Here is a 13,055-nt window from a genome sequence, read left to right as displayed (position 1 = left end):
CCAATTTACTGTTGAGAGACATCAAACAATGAGTAATAGTCGAACCTTTGGAAGGGTGACATATTTACATCGCCTGCAGGTAGATTTCGCAATTTTAAGAAAAGCTGATTTTAAGATATTCAACAGTTTTCAGGCATTTAATAACACTGTTGCTGGGGTCTGGAACATATACCACACGGCTATCGTGAATATAATAAAAATAGTCCTGCTCGGAGATCTATTTGGAGGAATGAATATGTGAATCCATTTGGTGAACCAAAGTACTAACGAGTTCGGATTTCTTTTATTTAAAAAAAAAACATGCCCGTTAAAATAAAACAAATGTTGGAAGTGTGAAATGAGAACGAAAATGTCCAGAAACACACAGGATATGATAAGATTAAAAAAAGGAGGTTCACATTTTGGTGTTCCCGCAGAACCGAACTATGAACTTTTTTTAGTTACTTATTGAACTCATGTGTACCTAGGACCAAGGGGGTCACAGACTCAAGATAAAAGAACGACCATTCAGGATTCAGATAAGGACTTTTTTTCACCAGGAGGGCAAGATGTTTGTGGAGGATTAGTCGCTTAGCAGTCTCACAACGGGGATTGATAGAATTTTTTTAGACATTAAAGGAGTCAAGGGATATGAAGTTGGTACAAAAAAAATGGTGAGCTAAAAAATGGCCTTATTGAATATAGAAGGCACGAAGGACTGAATTGCTAACTCCTGATTTTCATTTTCACATTCGCACGTACTTTCTACATTTTCTGTTACCATTTATTTTAACTTGTAGATGAATCGGAGAAAATATTGCAACTACTCTCCTTGCCACTTGGGTTTACGAAGGTGAAATATAACAGCTGTAAGCGATGGACTTTGGAGATTTGGCACTCAAACTTAGCATTAAACATTCACAGGTCAATAATGAGTTTATAATATTTTAAAAAAATGATTAATGTTGACATCCAATGTCGGGATGGATGGCCAGATGTATGATGTCTCTCTGAGCGATGTTCCGAAACTCTGGTATTGGATGAATACCTCTTGCTGAACCGAGCGGAAAGTTTCTTATCATTCCCTTTAGCAATAATACTCATGACAGCTATAAAGGAGATTATTAATTTAACCAGAACATTTCTTCAATTTCTAAATATAATTAAACTGGGTCCATTTGTGGAGAGCCAAAGAATTGCTGGACATATTGATCAAAAAAAAAAGTGTTAGAGGAAACCTTGTGGGAAGGATCTGCAGATGCTGGTTTAAACCGAAGATAGACACAAAACGCTGGAGTAACTCAGCGGGTCAAGCAGCATCTCTGGAGAGAAAGAATGGGCAATGTTTCGGGTCGAGACCCAAGGGTCTCGCTGAGTTACTCCAGCTTTTTATGTCTATCATCGTGTTAGAGGAACTCAGCGGATCAGACAGCATCTGTAGAGGGAATGGGTAGAATGGTCCTGACACGAAGCGCCGTTTGTCCATTTCTTCTAGAGATGCCTCCTGACCAGTTGCCTTCCTCCAGCACTTCGTGTTTAGCTCAAGATCCATTTGTGTGCACATAGCAATTCGTGCGCATGCACTCCCCATGCTAAATTCTCAATCATACTGTTTCTCTAAGCTATGTTGTAAGAGAGCATTTGCAGCTAGCAAAGAAAGCTTTCTTCACAGCACTGCGGATTTGAACTTGAGTACAGGCTCCCGAAGTACAAGTTTTGCATTTTAATAGATTGGGCCACTCAACTCCAATTTCCCCCACTTTTAAACGTCTTTGAAAGTTGGAAGCTATATAAGAGTGTCAGGGAGGAAAAACAAAACAAAAACACGACCAACAGGCTAAGAAGAAACCTCCAGGGTAAAGACAATTCACGGCTAGATGAGTTGGACGATCTTACAAATTAAATTGTAAGTGAATTGGAGACCAGTTGAGAGGCAATAAACTGCAGATGCTGAAATCTTGAGCAAATTATAAAAGTGCTGAAGGAACTCAACGGGTCAGGCAGCATCTTTGGGGGGAAATGGACAGACGATGTTTCGGGTCGGGACCGATCTTCAGACTAGTGACAATGCGAGGTAGATTTGGAGTCAATGGTAAATGTGAGGTGCACCCGCTGAGTTCCTCCAGCATTTTTATGTACCTTCGATTTTCCAGCATCTGCAGTTCCTTCTTAAACACAATGGTAAACGTGTCCTGGTGTTGTAAGCCCTATGTTGTAGTTCGCTTAAAGCACGATTACACTATTTATTGTGCACTGCTTGAAACGCATTTGTATGTTTTTTGCGTCTATTCTCTGTTTAATTTGATCTGTTTATTGTTTCTGTGTTCCACTTCGCATGTCTTCCATGTTATCTACTGCCGCATGTTTTTCTTTTGCGTTTTATGACATGAGTTGTGTGCCAGATTGGCTCAATCTCCCATGTCTGCGAGATAGAGGGATTGCAATCTCTATTAAACAACTTAATTACCAAACATAGACGGACACTGTCAAATCGCCGCATTGCTTGGTTTAAAACTCTTAAAAAAAGTTTCGAAGATTAATTTTGATGGAACAGCAAAACTCTTCCTTCTGTCTAGCGGTAGTTGTTCCTTAATCAGATGATTAGCAAACTAACGAACTAACCATTTGTCCTGTTCTAAAGAATTGCAGATGCTGGAATAATCGAAGGTAGACAAAACATGCTGGAGAAACTCAGCGGGCGAGGCGGCATCTCTGGAGAGACGGAATGGGCGGTGTTTCGGGTCGAGACCCTTCTTCAGACCCGAAACGTCGCATATTCCTTCTCTTCATAGATACTGCCTCGTCCGCTGAGTTTCTCCAGCATTTTCTCCTAACCATTTGTCCTATCTGTTGCTTGGGCAACCTGGCTGTATGCAAATTATTTGCCGTACCTGAAAAGCTTTGTTGAAAAAACAATAACATACACGTGAGGGGAGAGATGCAAATAATAATAATAATAATAATAATAATAATAATAATAATAATAATAATAATAATAATATATTTTATTGTCATTGCACGTCAGTGCAACGAGATTTAGTATGCAGCTCCAACCGATGAAAAAGAAAAGTAAAATAAATAAATAAGCTGTGTGTCGTGACCATCCGAGGGAGACAGTCCAGGGGGGATGGGGGGCACTCAGCAGGGCCGGTTCAGAGCCGCTATAGCTCTTGGAATAAAACTGTTTCTGAGTCTGGAGGTTCGGGCGTAGAAGGCCTTGTAACGTCTGCCGGAGGGAAGTAGTTCAAACAGTCCGTTACAGGGGTGTGATGAGTCTTTATGGATGCTGACGGCCTTCCTGAGGCACCGTGTGTGGTAGATCCCCTCCAAGGCTGGTAGCTCTGTCCCAATGATCCTCTGCGCTCTGTGGTCTGCGGGCTGAAGAGCTCTCCTCTCCGCCTCCGTGCATCTGAGATACCACACAGAGATGCCATAGTTAATATGCTCTCTGTGGTGCAGCGGTAGAACGTTGTCAGCAGCTGTTGGGGCAGGCCAGTCTTTTTTACTGTCCTCGGGAAGAACAGTCATTGCTGTGCCTTCTTGACCAGCCTAGTGGTGTTGGTGACCATGTGAGGTTCTCTGAAATGTGAGTGCCCAGAAACTTAAAGCTGGACACTCTCTCCACACTTTCCCCGTAAATGGCGATTGGGGCGTATTCTCCATGGTGGGACCTCCTGAAGTCAATAATCAGCTCCTTGGCCTTGGAGGTGTTTAGTGACAAGTTGTTAGGTGTGCACCAGTCCGCCAGGTTCTGCACCTCTGCCCTGTATTTTATTTCATCACTGTTGGTGATCAGCCCAATCACTGTTGTGTCGTCTGCAAACTTCATGATGGTGTTGGTGTCGAATGCAGGAACACAGTCGTGAGTGAAAAGGGAGTAGAGCATGGGGCTCAGTACACAGCCCTGTGGTGTGCCGGTGCTCAGGGTGATAGTGGAGGACAGGTGCGGGCCCAGTCTTACTGCCTGCGGTCACTCCGTCAGAAAGTTCAGGATCCAATCGCATATCGGCGAGCTGAGGCCTAGCTGGTGGAATACAGATTTACTTTTCCATTCTTCGGGTTGTTGGTTGCTGCTGGAGCCTGTGTGCTGATAGTTTATGTTCCATGTATATTGTTTGCTGGGCACTGTATCATCGGATCGCAGACTACTTGCGAGACAAAAGGAGGCCATTCAGCCCATCTATGAGCAGAGCCGAAGTAGAGTGGTATAGCGGTAGATATGCTGCCTCACAACGCCAGACCCGAGTTCGATTCGGACTTCGGGTGCTGTGTGTCCGGAGGTTATGCGTTCTCCATGTCACCGAGTGTGTTCTCTCCGGGTGCTCCTGGTTCCTCCCACATTCCAAAGATGTACAGGTTTGTAGGTTCGTTGGCTTCTGTAAATTGTCTCCAGTATGTAGGATGGAACTGGTGTAGCGGTGATGTTGGTCGGCACGGACTCGATGGGCCGAAGGGCCTGCTTCCACACTGAATATTTAAAGCAAACTAAAGTAAGAGCTGTCCGGCCCAACACCGCCTTCCAGCCTTGCTCCCGAGCCTTAAGCGGCTCATAGTATTGATAGCTGGTAAATCTGCATGTGTTGGGCCAAATATTGATGGCACCAGTCCATTGACCGTTATCAGCCCAGGTCTCTTTGGTTGTCAGAGCATAGGGGCTCGATTTGGGGATTAGTGCATCATTGGAGACTCTGTCACTGGTCAGGCCGATCCATTGGAGCTCGGAGCAGGCTGTGGGTTAGTTAGCGTGGCGGGATCTCAGCATCTACACCTGGCAAGTTCAGGTCCTGGGTGACTTTCGCCAGTGATTTGCGGACAGCAGGCTTATGCGAACAAGAGCTAGCCCAACACCGGTGCAGTAGACATGCTGCCCCACGGCCCGAGACCCAGACTAAATCCTGACCTTGACTGCTCGCTGTGTGGAGTCCACATGTTCTACCTGTATCTCAAAGGTTTTTTTCCAGTGTCCTCCAGATTCCTCCCATATCCCAAAGATGTGTGGGTTGTTGTAGGTTATTGATAGGGGACGATCAGTCATGATCACAATGAATGGCGGTGCTGGCTCGAAGCACCGAAAGGCCTCCTGCTGCACCTATTTTCTATGTTTCTATGTTTCTATGTTAATTAGTTACGGCAAATTGCCTTGCAGTGTAGGTATAATAGGATCTGTGGAGTTGGTGGAAATGTGGGTTGAATAAAATAAATGGGATTCATTTAGGATGAGTTATTGATGGTAGGTACCGATTCTGTGGGCCGAATGGTCTGTTTCCATGCTCTATCTATAAATCTATGTCAACTGCTTTAGAGAAAACAAGTTAGAAATATTATGGTGTAATCTGCTAAATCTTTGATCACTTTCCCAAGGCAGGTAAAGTAAGGAAGTCTGAAGAAGGGTCTTGACCCTAAATGCCACCCATTCCTTCTCTCCAGAGATGCTGCCTGACCCGCTGAATTACACCAGCATTTTGTGTCTGTCTACAAAGTAAGGAAGACGTTGAGTAAAGGCAGTTCTTGCGATATTGGATATATCAGCCAATGACAGTCCTCCTATTGGTTTCAAAATCTTTGACAGGGAATGTGAAATGAACAGGCAAGAAACTATAAGTTGATCCATGTGTTTCAGTCATGTTACAAATAACCAATCGGCTGCCCACTGTTGTTCAGCCCACTGCTTTCTGATGAGATAAAAAACACAGATCAAAAACCAGGCCAAAAATGGGAACAAAAAATGTTGGAAGAATTCTCTCCATCTTCCTGATGCAATCAGAAGTGAATTCCAACCCTGGCAGTGGTGGTGATGGTGGAGACAGATCCTCTGGTAGAATTTAAGAGGTTTTTAGGTAGACACGTGGTTATGCAGGGAATGGAGGTATTTGTATCACTTGCAGGCAGAAGAGTTTAGTTTGACTTGGCATCATGTTCAGTGTGGACATTGTTGGCTGAAGGGCCTGTTCCTGTGCTGCTCTATGTTATGCAAATTCCCTCCATTCTCTGTATGTAGCAATGTAAGCCTCCTCCAGGAACTTGGCCAGCTCACTTTCGAATGTTTGAAGTGAATCTGCACTCATGGCGTGAGCTGCCAAGGTATGCCAAAGGTCATTGACCCTCTGGGAAAAGAGAAAAAGCTTCTGACGTTTAACTTACTTCTATGAATTAAAGAGAACTGAGGTGCAAAACCTTATTTATTTAATTGCAGTCCCACTGATGATTTGTTATGGAGTTTATTTAATTTTGCTTTTCCATTTATGTAGGTATTTATGGAATATGGGATTGCATGTAATTTAGTAGCTTTGAATTTGTGCACTCACTTTAATAAGTTAATGTTCCAGTTATTGAATTACTTTTCCTCTCACTGTGTATTTATCATCTTCCATTTCTTTTTATTTTGTTTTAATTAACAGCATTTGACTTGATATTCTAGACAGCCTGTGCTCTCTTTGCAGCTGTCATCTGCAAATGCTAATATTGTGCTCCTGTTATTTGAGTACAATTTAGTTATATATTTACAAAGGCAGCTAATCCACAGGGGTTTTACACTATTTATCATAATTCTATCCCCAAATTATTCATTAGCCTTCAGCTAATTTCTCATTGATTGTGTCATAGCCTTAGGAATTGGCAATGGCCTGTTTGGGGTCTGTGATCAGGGGTTTGTGACCAGAAGTCTGCCAATGGTGTGCGTCCTATCATGGTTTTGTGGGGAGGTGAACTCTGGTTGAGCTGAAAATGATTATTGCATCTTATGAGCCAGTAATGTGAATGCTAGACATCTGATTGCAAATCCCGGAGAAGGTAGCACAGCAACTCTCCAGGTGGAAGGTACTTTAAGACAGGTGGAACACCTAACCTCCGAGGAACTTTGACTTCCAAAGCATTTGTTCAGTGTTTGGTGCCAGTTAGTTAAGCGGTGGCAGCCTCAAATACATGAGATATATTGCCCTCCTGTCTGATGTCCAATTCTCCATGTTCCAATGTCAAAGACAACTCTAAACAATGCCATCCCCTTCACTTTTTATTCAGAAGGACTTACTGCAGCCTTTTGGTGGCATCTAAGAGTGCCAAAAAAAAAAGCTTGATCCAATATAGGATCTTAGAATGATAGAAAATTACTAAATTCAGAAGGAGACAATTCGGCCCATAGTTTCCATGCAGGATGGTAGGTGTTATATATTTGACCCAGGTAAGTTCATATTTGTGAACCGTGGGTAGTATGTTTAAGGAATGAGAGCAAGAACTGGTCTGATATCAAAATAGAAAAGCAAATTATTCACTCTATGGAAAACTTACATTGAATGCAGGCCCATTCAAAGGAACTTTCCAACAGGGTTCTTAAGATAAAAACATACAAAAAGTGCTGGAGTAACTCAATGGGTCAGGCAGCATTTCTGCCTGAGATGGGTAACGTTTCTGGTCAGAATATCTCTTTAGATGTCTGAAGAAGGTCTTGACCCACAATGTTGCCTATCCATGTTATCCAGAGATGCTGCCTGACCTGCTGAGTTACTCCAGCATGTTGTGTTTTTTTTTTGTAAACTATCATCCCCAGTTCGTTGTGTTTAAGTATTTAAGATACTTGTCATGAATATAATTGGGATATTGCACACTCTATCCTGTGTTTTTTCATCTATTGATTATAATGATCAGTAAATCCTTGACTGGTGTTCAGAAATCTCCTAATCTGTGCGGCCAGCAAGCAGTAAAACAATCACACGTTCTCACAAACACCAGTTGATCCATTTCGTCCAGGTGTGTTGTAAGTAACCATTTCAACATCTTCACCAATGTACAGTATGCTAATTCCTGGAAAAAGCAAAAATTTGGCCAATGTCGAAATTGAAGATTCTAGAAAATTCCTTATGTAGAAAATTAATGGTAAGTTTGTTGGTTCCTAAAACTGACCTTACTTGCATGCATTTTATCTCATAGAAATAGGTGCAATAGTTTCTAGGACATACGGAATATTTTTTCATGCCATAGTCGCATAATGAGCTTCAATGCAGTTTATCATCAAACATCTGCTATGAAAATTCACACAGATGGAATATCCAGGGTTTATTTTTCTTGATGTACTCCCTTTTTTCTTTAAGGAGTGACCTTAGTTAAAAATAAGGCTTTTGTAAAAATTGCTTTCGATCAAGCTATGGCTCAATCGTATTTGAGAAATATCAATATTTCCCCATGGAATTGTCATTAGTGCTGGGTTCCTATGTGAAAACAGATCCAAAACATCATGTGGTTTACCGGGATTTTGCAAAACTTTGTTCATCTTCATATGGAGTCATATGGAACCTCCTGCAATTTCTTCAGTGGTTACAATAAGGAATTTGTTTATTAAGTCATTACCAAGTTAGATTTTGTGCAAGGATATTCAATTAAATAGAGAGGAATGGAAAGGACCTTGGTGGCGGCACAGTGCAGAGACAGGTCCTTTGGCCCATCGAGTCCGCGCCGACCAATGATCACCCCGTACACCAATACTACCATACTAGAGACAATTTACAATTTTACCAATCCAATTAACCTACAAACCTGCTCACAATATGCCAAATGTGGTCTGACCAGTGCCTTATAAAGCTACAGCATTACATCCTTATTTTTATATTCTATTCCTTTCAAAATAAAGGCCAACATTGTATTTGACTTCCATATTATCGATTCAATTTGCAAACTAACCTTTTGTGAATCTTGCACCAGCACGCCCAAATCCCTTTGCACCTCTGATATCTGAATCCTCTCCCCATTTAGAAAATGCCGACGCCTTTATTCCTACTACCAAATGATTACACACTTTGCTACACTGTATTCCATCTGCTTCATATTTGCCCACTCTCCCAACTTGTCCAAATCCTTCTGCAGTCCCTGCATTCTCAACCCTACCTGCCCCTCCACCTATCTTTGTATCATCCACAAACATGGCCACAGTCAATTCCCTCATCCAAATCATCTATATACAACATAAAGAGTAGTGGCCCAGGCACCAACACTTGTGGAACACCATTAGTCACTGGCAGCCAAACAGAAAAAGCCCCCTTATTCCCACTCCTTGCCTTCTGCTATTCAGCCAACCTTCTATCCATGTCAGTATCTTCCCTCTAATACCATGGGCTCTCATCTTCTTTAGCAGCCTCATCTTATCAAAGGCGTTCTGCAAATCCAGGTAAACAACATCCACTGACTGTCTATCCCGCTAATTACTTCATCAAATAATTCCTACCAATTTGGCAGGCAAGATCTTCCCTTCACAAAACCATGCTGACTTCAGCCTATTTTATCATGTGCTTCTAAGTACTCGGTCAATCTCATCCTTTATAATGGATTCTCAAATCTTATTAACAACTGAAGTCAGACTAACCGGCCTACAGATTTCCCCTCTTTTGCTTTGCTTCCTGCTTGAACAGCAGAGTAACATTTGCAATTTTGCAGTCCTCTGGACCACTTCTGACTATTGTGATTCTTGAAAGATCACCACTAATGCATCCACAATCTCAAAAGATTCCTCTTGCAGAACTCAGGGGTTACTCCATCTGGTCCAGGTGACATCCACCTTCAGCATTTTCAGCTTTCCATGCACCTTCTCCTTATTAACAGCAACTCCACTAACCTCTGTCCCCTGACTCTCTTGAATTTCAGGCACCTTGCTGATGTCTTCCACTGTGAAGACTGAATCTAGACTCTCTTGTAATGTTGACCTCACTATCTGGGAGTGGGTGACTTTTGAAAAAAATCGTTAATGAAGGATAGAGAAAAGCTAAGCTTGCATTTTTGCATCATTTTTGACCTTTCCTGTCTCAAATATTTCTTGATTGGTTTATAATAAAAGTCACATTGGGAAAACTGGATGAAGAATTATGTTTTTGGTATCCAAACCTAAACACGTGCAAGACCATTAGTGCTACATAACATTTGTGCTCCAAATGTGCAAGATTACCTGCAGGTCTCCTTCAATCATTTACAACCTTAACCTGGAAATATATTGGAGACACAAATAAATGTAGTTGCTGGAATCTTGAACAAAACAACCAAGTGCTGGAGGAACTCAGCAGGTCAGGCAGCATCTGTTTACTGCAGATGTTGGAATTCCTTCCACAGTTGCTGCCTGACCTGCTGAGTTCCTCCAGCATTTTGTGCTTTGCTTGGAAAATAGTTTGCTGGTCTTTCATTGTCACTGGGTTTATGTCTAGGAGTACACAACATCACTGAATGGAATACATTTCTGAAAGAGCTACGATTCTTCTAAATGGCAACTCACCCCCAAGTAGAAACAAGCAGTATATACTAGCGTAGTCAATACTATGCAGATCCTGAAAATTATTAAAAAATAAATAAATAGTACTCACCTCCACAGATTAGATCAAATATGTAGAGGTGAATTTAAGAGATGACTGATGTTCTTGTATGTATTTTGTGCTGCCAACCACTGCTGAATTTCGCAATGCACTTTGCCAAATATATTAAAAGTTTATCCAGCTGCATCAAGTCAATCTTGCAATATTATGTTTCGCTCTAATTCTAGCACCTGGTTTATAAGTTAATTAATTGGCAGAGCTGCTGAATGGACACCACAGGAATGAATGACTTTCTCTCAGTGTGAAATAAAACATCATTTTTTTGTGGGTCGCTTTATTAGGTCACCACCTCTTATACATACAAACATACCTATCAACATACCAACATAGATACCAAAATATAGCTGAGGAGCAGAAGTAGGCTACTAGGCTGCTTGATCTGATTGTAACCACAATTCTGCATTCCCATCTACCCAGGGGTAAGCTCTCATCTCTTCCTTATCAATAATCTATCTACCTCTGCCTTAGAAATATGCAGATATTTAATCGGTCTTTGAGGCTGAGAAGTCCAAGCGCTCATGGCCGTCAAGGAAAAAAAAATGTTAACCTCTGTCTTAAATGAGCAGTCCCTGACATTTTAATTAAGTCTTCTCTTATTCCTCTAAACTCCAGTGAATACAAGCTTAGTGTAAACAGCTTATCAGTCTGAAGAAGGGTCTCGACCTAAAACATCACCCATTCCTTCTCTCCAGATTTGCTGCCTGTCCCACTGAGTTACTATAGCATTTTGTGTCTATCTCAGATTATACAATCTTTGCTTATAAGACAATTTTCCCATTCCAAGTATTAGTCCAGGCTATGACCTATAGTTTTCTGCTGACAAAAAAATGAATTAAAACCTCCTACTGTTTTATGATTTCATTGACCTGCTCACAAATGCCAGAGAGCTGTGCTTTGATTATTGAATGACTTCATCTGACAAGTTGGGTGTTATTTATCTGGACTTGTAGCTGATGGTCTGATTAACCTAAGTGCAATACAGTTATTATTGTTCTTTCCTCTCACCAGGTTTAATTTTGAAGGCCAGAGGATCTCAAACCTGTTTCTCCTTAACAACACCACCCTAAACCTACTTGTTTTCTTCATTAGTCCTTTTTACTTTCTATCTATCAGCCTCTCCTCCCTCACTACTGCACCCAGATTACTCCTGGTCTCCTCTCAAGAATAAGCTGCTCACCACAAGTTATTTATTTCCTCGGGTGAGGTTATTCTCTGGCTCTGGTTGCCCCAGCCAACCTTGTGAGTGGGTGGTGGATGACAATAAAAGTATTTTAGTGCAGCCCTGATATGGTGCCCGAGCAATGAAACCATTACCCAAATCCCAGTCTGCCAGCAGGGTTTGTAAGCTGTGCTGCTTGACCCGAAGTGGGATAGTGTGTGGCCAATGGGGACACAAGGGGAACAGTGGCTGCGGGAGGTTGGGACAGCATTTTAAGGGTCAATGTGTCCATGGAATGGGCCGCTGGGGGCTCTGCAGCAGCCAAGGGATTGTGTGGATCTGGTGCTGCTGGAGGCCCCACTGTAGTCCGACCAGCGCACATATCAGACACAGCCTGCACAGCACAGAGAGGTGGACACTGGACAATGCGTCCATAAGGCAAAGATACGACTCTACATTTAAGAATTTTGGATCTTGGAGGATACAAAGTGGCACTGGAAACATGATGGCTCGTGTATTGATTCAGTGTAATTTATTCCTCTCCCATTCTTACAATTAGGCATGGTTGTGCTTTACTTAATTGTGCACAAAAAATAATTTCACTGTACCAAGATTCAGATTCAGATTCAATCTGTCATTGTGCAGTATCCAGTGCAGAGACAACAAAATGCAGCTAGCATCTCACCCAGAAGAGTGAACATAGAATAATGAGAAATAAATATATGTACGTACATACAGTAGTAGTAGTGCAATTTTTCTGGGGGAAGGAATGTCCGGGGGTGGGGGTGCCTGGCAATCACCAAGGTGCAGAGTTAAGTAGTATAACAGCCGCAGGGAATAGGCTGTTCCTGAACCTGCTGGTCCGGCAACGGAGAGACCTGTAGCGCCTCCCGGATGGAAGGAGGGTAAACAGACTGTGGCTGGGGTGGGAGCAGTCCTTGACGATGCCTAGTTTCATGTGACAATAAAGTCCCATTGAACCTTGGAACCAACATTAATTCAAACCATATAGGTTGGTGAAGAGGTTTCTGATCAACAGCATAAATATAATGTGAATTGGTCTAGGTTTGCAAATACCTGACCTGAGCTGGGAAACATGGCTTTGCGCACCAGAGACCAGCAATTTTTGCAATGGTGCAAAACTTAGTAAAGAAAAGCATTTAAAGTGTCGGAGCATGGCTAATGTAGAACACAGCTGGCTGTCTGAAGGTAAAATAGGAATGCACATGCATGTGTTTTCATAAAAACTGGACTGAGCAGAATGTTTAAGTTTAGGTTTATTATTGTCACATGTAGCGAGGTACAGTGAAAAGCTTTAGGTGCATGCCATCCAGTTAAATCCGATAATCTTTTCATAAATGCAATCAAGGCAGACTCAAGTACAATTGGTAGTGCAAGAGGAGAGAGGCAGAGTGCAGAATGCAGTTCTCAACATTGTAGCTCAGCAGTTTCAGACCCAAAGTAGTTGTGAGGAATAATTGTGAATGCAGCAACAGAACTGCATGCATTTTGAAATGGAAAGTATTTCTCCGTGGATTTTTAGTGACCAAAAATTAGATTACTTATGTCTTATG

Source organism: Leucoraja erinacea, chromosome 5 (assembly GCF_028641065.1).
Source record: "Leucoraja erinacea ecotype New England chromosome 5, Leri_hhj_1, whole genome shotgun sequence".
NCBI lineage: Eukaryota > Metazoa > Chordata > Chondrichthyes > Rajiformes > Rajidae > Leucoraja > Leucoraja erinaceus.
The sequence above is the reverse complement of the archived record's forward strand: the minus strand, read 5'-3'. Positions refer to the sequence as shown.